The sequence below is a fragment of the Oncorhynchus nerka genome, linkage group LG27 (genome assembly GCF_034236695.1).
Source record: "Oncorhynchus nerka isolate Pitt River linkage group LG27, Oner_Uvic_2.0, whole genome shotgun sequence".
NCBI lineage: Eukaryota > Metazoa > Chordata > Actinopteri > Salmoniformes > Salmonidae > Oncorhynchus > Oncorhynchus nerka.
Genome location: NC_088422.1, coordinates 44,046,678 through 44,055,969, shown reverse-complemented (window position 1 = coordinate 44,055,969; position 9,292 = coordinate 44,046,678).

Below are 9,292 nucleotides of genomic sequence, written 5' to 3'. Positions count from 1 at the left end.
ATCCTTATACAGATGCACCTTGTGCTGGGGACAATAAAAGACCCCTCTAAAATGTGCAGTTTTTGTCACACAACACAATGCCACAGATGTCTCAAGTTTTGAGGAAGCACGCAATTGGCATGCTGACTGCAGGAATGTCCAAGGTATCTGAGACCAACAGATGCATATCTGTATTCCCAGTCATGTGAAATCCATAGATTAGGGCCTAATCCATTTATTTCAATTGACTGATTTCCTTATATGAACTATAACTCAGTAAAATCTTTGAAATTGTTGCATGTTGCATTTATATTTTTGTTCAGTATAAATTGGGAACCATGTGTTGACAAATACAGGAGTCTGGGCACTGGCACAGATACAAAACACTTAATTTGAAAGAGCAGAGCATTGTTGAACTAACATATTCACTAAATACTTGTGTCATTGCTTGTCTTTGCTGATCAAGATAAACCAACGAGAGACTTCAGACACTATGTCCCAGTCTATGAAGTCAAATGCATTTCGAAAAGCTTTCTGAACACTGCAAGGAACATGTTTCAATGTCAATTATCTCTCTGTCTGTGGCTTCTGCCAGGGCATTAGATATGAATTCTCTGTAAAAACTTGTGGTTAGCATTTGGTCCAAACATCGAAATTTGTAGGAGGTGAAACGTGTTAAGTTTATCTGTCAACACTGTGAAGGACAGTCCTTTGCTGAGCCATGTCCCATGAAAGATGAGTCCAGGTAGGGTGTGGTAACCTTGTTGGTTGTGGGGTTTAAAAACCTTACGTGAACATCCATTTGCTTTAGCTTGTTAGGTTCACATTTTTCAGAGTAAATCATTCACGGACACTAGAGAAGCTTAACCAAGTTGAATTATTCCCAAAGGGTCGTTACAGATGTAATTCAGACAAAAAAAAACATTTCTCACCATCACAAATATATATACTCCACTTTAGACACCCCTCCTTCTCTCCAATCCTCACATCTTATGGTTCAACAGTAAGAGGGTAACAGGATAATATAACAATTATTTCTCCCTTTGGGGGATCTGACCTGACCTCCTCAACTCAACCCCTCCTTCGCCTAATCCACAGATGTCCTCTCGTATCACCAGTCGCACTCGGTGACTCTCTCCCGTCCACCCAGCACATTCCACAGCAACTGTCTTTCCACAGATCACACTCCTTTATATACTATGCGTCTGATCTATCATGTCTTTAATATCTCAATGTTCAAAGTTTAGCCCGAATCCAACAAGCTGAAGTGGTTTGTTCTGCGATTCGTCAAAAAGCAGCACATTACAGTCCCGTGTGGCTCAGTTGGTAGAGCATGGCGCTTGCAACGTCAGGGTTGTGAATTTGATTCCCACGGGGGACAGTTACGAAAAATGTATCCGCTCACTACTGTAAGTTGCTCTGAATAAGAGTGTCCGCTAAATTACTAAAATGTCAAATGTTATTTTGCAACTTGTCCAGGAGGTGGTGCCGCAAGTAAGGTGCAAGACTATAATTGATCTTGTAGGCTCTGTTTGATCTTCTCCCCACAGGCATATGACTTGTCTATTATACTGTCTGGAAACATCGAGTGGGAAATTGTGGTGTTGTCATCTGCACTTTTGCAAGAGTAGTGGGAGACCACACTTCATTGTCCATAGGATCTCTGCACGCCATGAAATCGTTGTTTCGGATTCATGAAGAGAGTTTTGAAGAAATCAAAATCAAATCAAATCAAATGTTATTTGTCACATACACATGGTTAGCAGATGTTAGTGCGAGTGTAGCGAAATGCTTGTGCTTCTAGTTCCGACAATGCAGTAATAACCAACAAGTAATCTAGCTAACAATTCCAAAACTACTACCTTATAGACACAAGTGTAAGGGGATAAAGAATATGTACATAAAGATATTTGAATGAGTGATGGTACAGAGCGGCATAGGCAAGATACATTAGATGGTATTGAGTGCAGTATATACATATGAGATGAGTATGTAAACAAAGTGGCTAGTGATACATGTATTACATAAGGATGCAGTAGATGATATAGAGTACAGTATATACGTATACATATGAGATGAATAATGTAGGGTATGTAAACATTATATTAGGTAGCATTGTTTAAAGTGGCTAGTGATATGTTTTACATCATTTCCCATCAATTCCCATTATTAAAGTGGCTGGAGTTGAGTCAGTGTGTTGGCAGCAGCCACTCAATGTTAGTGGTGGCTGTTTAACAGTCTGATGGCCTTGAGATAGAAGCTGTTTTTCAGTCTCTCGGTCCCAGCTTTGATGCACCTGTACTGACCTCGCCTTCTGCATGATAGCGGGGTGAACAGGCAGTGGCTCGGGTGGTTGCTGTCCTTGATGGCCTTTATGGCCTTCCTGTGACATCGGGTGGTGTAGGTGTCCTGGAGGGCAGGTAGTTTGCCCCCTGTGATGCGTTGTGCAGACCTCACTACCCTCTGGAGAGCCTTACGGTTGTGGGCGGAGCAGTTGCCGTACCAGGCGGTGATACAGCCCGACAGGATGCTCTCGATTGTGCATCTGTAGAAGTTTGTGAGTGCTTTTGGTGACAAGCCTAATATCTTCAGCCTCCTGAGGTTGAAGAGGTGCTGCTGCGCCTTCTTCACGATGCTGTCTGTGTGGGTGGACCAATTCAGTTTGTCTGTGATGTGTACGCCGAGGAACTTAAAACTTACTACCCTCTCCACTACTGTTCCATCGATGTGGATAGGGGGGTGTTCCCTCTGCTGTTTCCTGAAGTCCACAATCATCTCCTTAGTTTTGTTGACGTTGAGTGTGAGGTTATTTTCCTGACACCACACTCCGAGGGCCCTCGCCTCCTCCCTGTAGGCTGTCTCGTCGTTGTTGGTAATCAAGCCTACCACTGTTGTGTCATCCACAAACTTGATGATTGAGTTGGAGGCGTGCGTGGCCACGCAGTCGTGGGTGAACAGGTAGTACAGGAGAGGGCTCAGAACGCACCCTTGTGGGGCCCCAGTGTTGAGGATCAGCGGGGTGGAGATGTTGTTGCCTACCCTCACCACCTGGGGGCGGCCCGTCAGGAAGTCCAGTACCCAGTTGCACAGGGCGGGGTCGAGACCCAGGGTCTCGAGCTTGATGACGAGCTTGGAGGGCACTATGGTGTTAAATGCCGAGATGTAGTCGATGAACAGCATTCTCACATAGGTATTCCTCTTGTCCAGATGGGTTAGGGCAGTGTGGTTGAGATTGCATCGTCTGTGGACCTATTTGGGCGGTAAGCAAATTGGAGTGGGTCTAGGATGTCAGGTAGGGTGGAGTTGATATGGTCCTTGACTAGTCTCTCAAAGCACTTCATGATGACGGAAGTGAGTTACCTTAGCTTTCTTGGGAACAGGAACAATGGTGGCCCTCTTGAAGCATGTGGGAACAACAGACTGGGATAGGGATTGATTGAATATGTCGTTTAGCTCAGTTACCTTAGCTTTCTTGGGAACAGGAACAATGGTGGCCCTCTTGAAGCATGTGGGAACAACAGACTGGGATAGGGATTGATTGAATATGTCCGTAAACACACCAGCCAGCTGGTCTGCGCATGCTCTGAGGGCGCGGCTGGGGATGCCGTCTGGGCCTGCAGCCTTGCGAGGGTTGACACGTTTAAATGTTTTCCTCACGTCGGCTGCAGTGAAGGAGAGTCCGCATGTTTTAGTTGCGGGCAGTGTTAGTGGCACTGTATTGTCCTCAAAGCGGGCAAAAAAGTAATTTAGTCTGCCTGGGAGCAAGACATCCTGGTCCGTGACGGTGCTGGTTTTCTTTTTGTAATCCGTGAATGACTGTAGACCCTGCCACATACCTCTTGTGTCTGAGCCGATGAATTGAGATTCTACTTCGTCTCTATACTGACGCTTAGCTTGTTTGATTGCCTTGCGGAGGGAATAGTTACACTGTTTGTATTCGGTCATGTTTCCAGTCACCTTGCCCTGATTAAAAGCAGTGGTTCGCGCTTTCAGTTTCACGCGAATGCTGCCATCAATCCACGGTTTCTGGTTTGGGAATGTTTTAATCGTTGCTATGGGAACGACATCTTCAACGCACATTCTAATGAACTCGCACACCGAATCAGCGTATTCGTCAATGTTGTCGTCTGACGCAATACGGAACATATCACAGTCCACGTGATGGAAGCAGTCTTGGAGTGTGGAATCGGATTGGTCGGACCAGCGTTGAACAGACCTTAGTGCGGGAGCTTCTTGTTTTAGTTTCTGTCTGTAGGCAGGGATCAACAAAATGGAGTCGTGGTCAGCTTTTCCGAAAGGAGGGCGGGGCAGGGCTTTATATGCGTCGCAGAAGTTGGAATAGCAATGATCCAAGGTTTTTCCATCCCTGGTTGCGCAATCGATATGCTGATAAAATTTAGGGAGTCTTGTTTTCAGATTAGCCTTGTTAAAATCCCCAGCTACAATGAATGCAGCCTCCGGATATATGGATTCCAGTTTGCAAAGAGTCAAATAAAGTTCGTTCAGAGCCATCGATGTGTCTGCTTGGGGGGGAATATATACGGCTGTGATTATAATCGAAGAGAATACCCTTGGTAGATAATGCGGTCTACATTTGATTGTGAGGAATTCTAAATCAGGTGAACAGAAGGACTTGAGTTCCTGTATGTTGTTTTGGCCACACCACGTCACGTTAACCATAAAGCATACGCCCCCGCCCCTCTTCTTACCAGAAAGATGTTTGTTTCTGTCGGCGCGATGCGTGGAGAAACCAGCTGGCTGCACCGTCTCCGATAGCGTCTCTCCAGTGAGCCATGTTTCCGTGAAGCAAAGAACGTTACAGTCTCTGATGTCCCTTGCTTGGATTTTATCAACCTTGTTGTCAAGAGACTGGACATTGGCGAGGAGAATGCTAGGGAGTGGTGCACGATGTGCCCGTCTCCGGAGTCTGACCAGAAGACCGCTTCGTTTTCCCCTTTTTCAAAGTAGTTTTTTGGGGTCGCCGGCTGGGATCCATTCCGTTGTCCTGGGTGAAAGGCAGAACACAGGGTCCGCTTCGCGAAAATCATATTCTTGGTCGTACTGATGGTGAGTTGACGCTGCTCTTATGTTCAGTAGTTCTTCTCAACTGTATATAATGAAACCTAAGATGACCTGGGGTACCAACGTAAGAAATAACACGTACAAAAACAAAAAACTGCATAGTTTCCTAGGAATGCGAAGCGAGGCGGCCATCTCTGTCGGCGCCGGAAGTTAGTCGAGGACTCAGGTTGAGGATTCTGCATGCAAGAAAACTAATAACAATTCTGATCTCCCCCCCCCGGACATTGCAATACAGTACTCCCCTTATCCTGTTAATTGGTGTGGGGTCATGACTTTTCCACTCTATCACACCAGAATATCTCCACACAACTTTCAGATCTCCCATACAGGTGAAGTGTGCCTGCGATATTAGGTATCAGATGAGCGATGTTGCCTAGCTATGTAGTGATTAGACCTTTACACTACAGAGATAGACAGAGCCAGGGGTCCTTCTATCTCTGCACAGACCACAGGGGTCTTATATCAGTGGGTTTACACATTGTTCAATTTGATCATAATAATTATTGGATAACCAGGCATTTAGAAGTACAGGCATGTGGCTGCTTGTGCTGCAAGATTGCATGTTTGAATCAGGATTAGTTAGGTTAAAGTTATCATTGAAATAAAATATTATTTGTGATACAATTGGTTTTGTTGATGCAATTGGAACAAACATTTCCTAGTGCAAGAGGAATGTCAAGCATATAAAAACCATAGCGTAGAATAGCCTGGCCTGACCATAATAAAGTTATGTTAATTATGATGTTTAATGTTGTATGTGGTTTACTTTTAGATTGGCCTGTAGGCTGTTCAAAGGCTACTGGCTGCAGAGGAGATGAACGATAGACTATAAAGTTTACGGCTTTAGGGCAGCCACAGTATAGGTACTTTAGCAATAAACCGATTATTATGTTAGAGTTTTCCTATCATGGGAAGTAAACAAATATACACATTTTTGTTTGGAGACTTATGTATTACATCACTTTTTTAATAGAAATTATAGCTAAGTGCATGAGTAATTGTGTGTGAGTGTGTGAGTGTGTGTGCATCCGTGCAGGCGTGTGTCCATGACTTCCCATTGAAGATGTCGGCCTACCCAGCATCACGCTATCATGATTTCTGTGGGATGATAGGAGCCATGACGCTGTTTAGAATGAGAAAGAAAGGAGTGGCCTTCACAGTTGTGCTCTAAAGGACATGTGCCAGGGTTGTACCTTCTCTCACACACGCACACACTGGCAGGACGAAGAGGAAATTGTTATATTACTGATCAGAATGGTATAAAAACCCGAAAGATTACTTTGGCATCATCTTGTGTTGGCCAATAAAAGATAGTCAGCCTGTTTAATCACTTTTTTGCTCTGTCACCCTTCTACTCATTCAACTTTTCTTAAATATTTGATTTATTATGAAATTAGTTCACACTTTCAAAGTAAAAACATAATAATGGTAACACTTAATTTTACAGCCCACTAATTACCTACAAACTATAACAGTGTGATTACATAATTATTACTCGATAATACTTAATAATAGTATTCGCATCGAACACCAGGAAGTACCAATTGTCACCAAGACGTTACCAAATATTGTTGTGTGTTTGCATATGGGGAGTGTGCCAGACAGGGCTTTCATAGATACAGTATAAAGAGTGTGTGGAGAAAGAGCCCCATAAAGACAACAATATAAGTACACTGAACCCTGCTCAAGGACAAGCCTGCTGAGGAAAAGATAGAGCGAGATAAGAGGAAAGCAATATAGACTACAATTACCGTCAGATTTCACACATCAGTCTTGGGATTTCAACCGAAAACCCTCTATTAGGCTCTCTAGCCTTCTGGTATTTGTAGTTCAGCACAACAGTGGTACAAGTGGCACTTGTGTCAATGAACCCTAATGAGACCAGACTAAGAGCACCGATTTGTAAAAATGTCCCTTTGTTGTTCAATATAGGGACCACTACTATGAAATACTGCACCTGACATCACCAGTGGACTGTCCCCTATATCCACTGTTGAGGAAGAACTATCTCTGGCAGATCACCTCTTGTCTTATCACCCATATCTGTGTGTTATCACAGAGAGATTGAAGCATCTTTTGGTTCCCCATAGCCTCAGTCATGGAGCTGCAGAGGCTGTACCTCACAGATTACCTTTACATGTAACAGTGATGGACACAGTCCAGGCAGGCCAAACATAAGCATAGATCTTATGATGAGATGACTCTTGTCCTGTTATAATAGCACGATAGGTTGCTACTGTCCTTTGGTCTAATTACCTACCTGAGAAGTGAGTGATAGATAGTCATCGCCCAGTTCCAAAAACATCCCCTTAGCCCTGAACCCTTGGCAACTCAAGGTTTGATAATGTGATGATTCCTACCTCCCACTTCAGATGGCTTGCCAACATGTTCATCAGTCATTTTTGAAAAAGAACAGACCCCAGTATTTTCTAATAAGAAATATGTGAACCACCAAGTAAACTGAACCATATAGTGAAGCATGAGCGCAAACACAAGTGCAATCGCTGCTGTGTTTCTGGGCCATGTCATGCGTCTCTTTCTGCCGATATGTTCTGATGCTACCCTGTGAGCCTGAAAGGAATGCCCTAACTGATAACAATCTAACATTCCTGCCCCTTTTACAGCAGCTCAGGGTATGACAACCATGTGGACAGAGAAAGTAGTCTCTGGCCATCATTATTACTTGATTATATATGGGTGAGAGAATAACAGACTAAGCTTTGTCAGACTGTATAAGGTGTGTGCAGAGAATGATCAGTGATCGCCCAGTGTCATCCCTCCCTCCTCTCCCACACAACGGGCACTATGGCCGGGAACAGGAATGGGACCTTGAGCCTTCCTCAGGCCATGGTCTAAGGTTCACACTCTTGGAGTAGAGACCATATCCCAAGCAGGCCCTGATAAGATTCATGAGAAAGGCTTTAGCTACACTACAAAGTCAAAAGTTTGGACACACCTACTCATTCCATGGTTTTTCTTTATTTGTACTATTTATACATTGTAGAATAATAATGAAGACATCAAAACTATGAAATAACACATATGGAATCATGTAGTAACAAAAAAGTGTTAAACAAATCTTCAAAGTAGCCACCCTTTGCTTTGATGACAGCTTTGCACACTCTTGGCATTCTCTCAACCAGCTTCATGAGGTAGTCACCTGGAATGCATTTCAATTAACAGGTGTGCCTTGTTAAAAGTTCATTTGTGGAATTTCTTTCCTTCTTAATGCGTTTGTGCCAATCAGTTGTATTGTGACAAGGTAGGGTGGTATACAGAAGATAGCCCTATTTGGTAAAAGACCAAGTCCATATTATGGCAAGAACAGCTGAAATAAGCAAAGAGCAAAGAGAAACGACAGTCCGTCATTACTTTAAGACATAAAGGTCAGGCCTCCTGGGTGGCGCAGTGGTCTAGGGCACTGCATCGCAATGCTAGCTGTGCCACCAGAGACTCTGGGTTCGTGCCCAGGCTCTGTCGCAGCCGGCCGCGACCGGGAGGTCCGTGGGGCGATGCACAATTGGCCTAGTGTCGTCCGGGTTAGGGAGGGTTTGACCGGTAGGGATATCCTTGTCTCATCGCGCACCAGCGATTCCTGTGCCGGGCCGGGCGCAGTGCACACTAACCAAGGTCACCAGGTGAACAGTGTTTCCTCTGACACATTGGTGTGGCTGGCTTCCGGGTTGGATGAGCGATGTGTTAAGAAGCAGTGCGGCTTGGTTGGGTTGTGTTTCGGAGGACGCATGGCTTTCGACCTTCGTCTCTTCCGAGCCCGTACGAGAGTTGTAGCGATGAGACAAGATAGTAATTACTAACAATTGGATACCAAGAAATTGGGGAGGAAAAATGGGGTAAAATATATATTTATTTTACAGAAAAAAAAGACATAAAGGTCAGTTAATCCAGAACATTTCAAGATATCAGAGGGACCCAAACACAACGTTAAACTCATCTCTGATACCACCTGTCCAACTGTAGGTCATAAAGTGCTCTGGAATTGAAGCTCCCATCGACCCAGAAGTATTTACATTCAGTTAAACAAACACACGTACTCAGGAGATGGACATCAGCCTATGAATTACAGCAACTCTCTCTCTCTCCCACTTTCACTACCCCTCTCTCTCTCTCTCTCTCTCCTAACTTTTCACTCTTTCTCTCTTGTAAACTCCTTTCCGCCACCCTCTTTCTCTTTCTCTGTTTCTCCCTCGCTGTCTCCTTCTCGTTTCCTCCC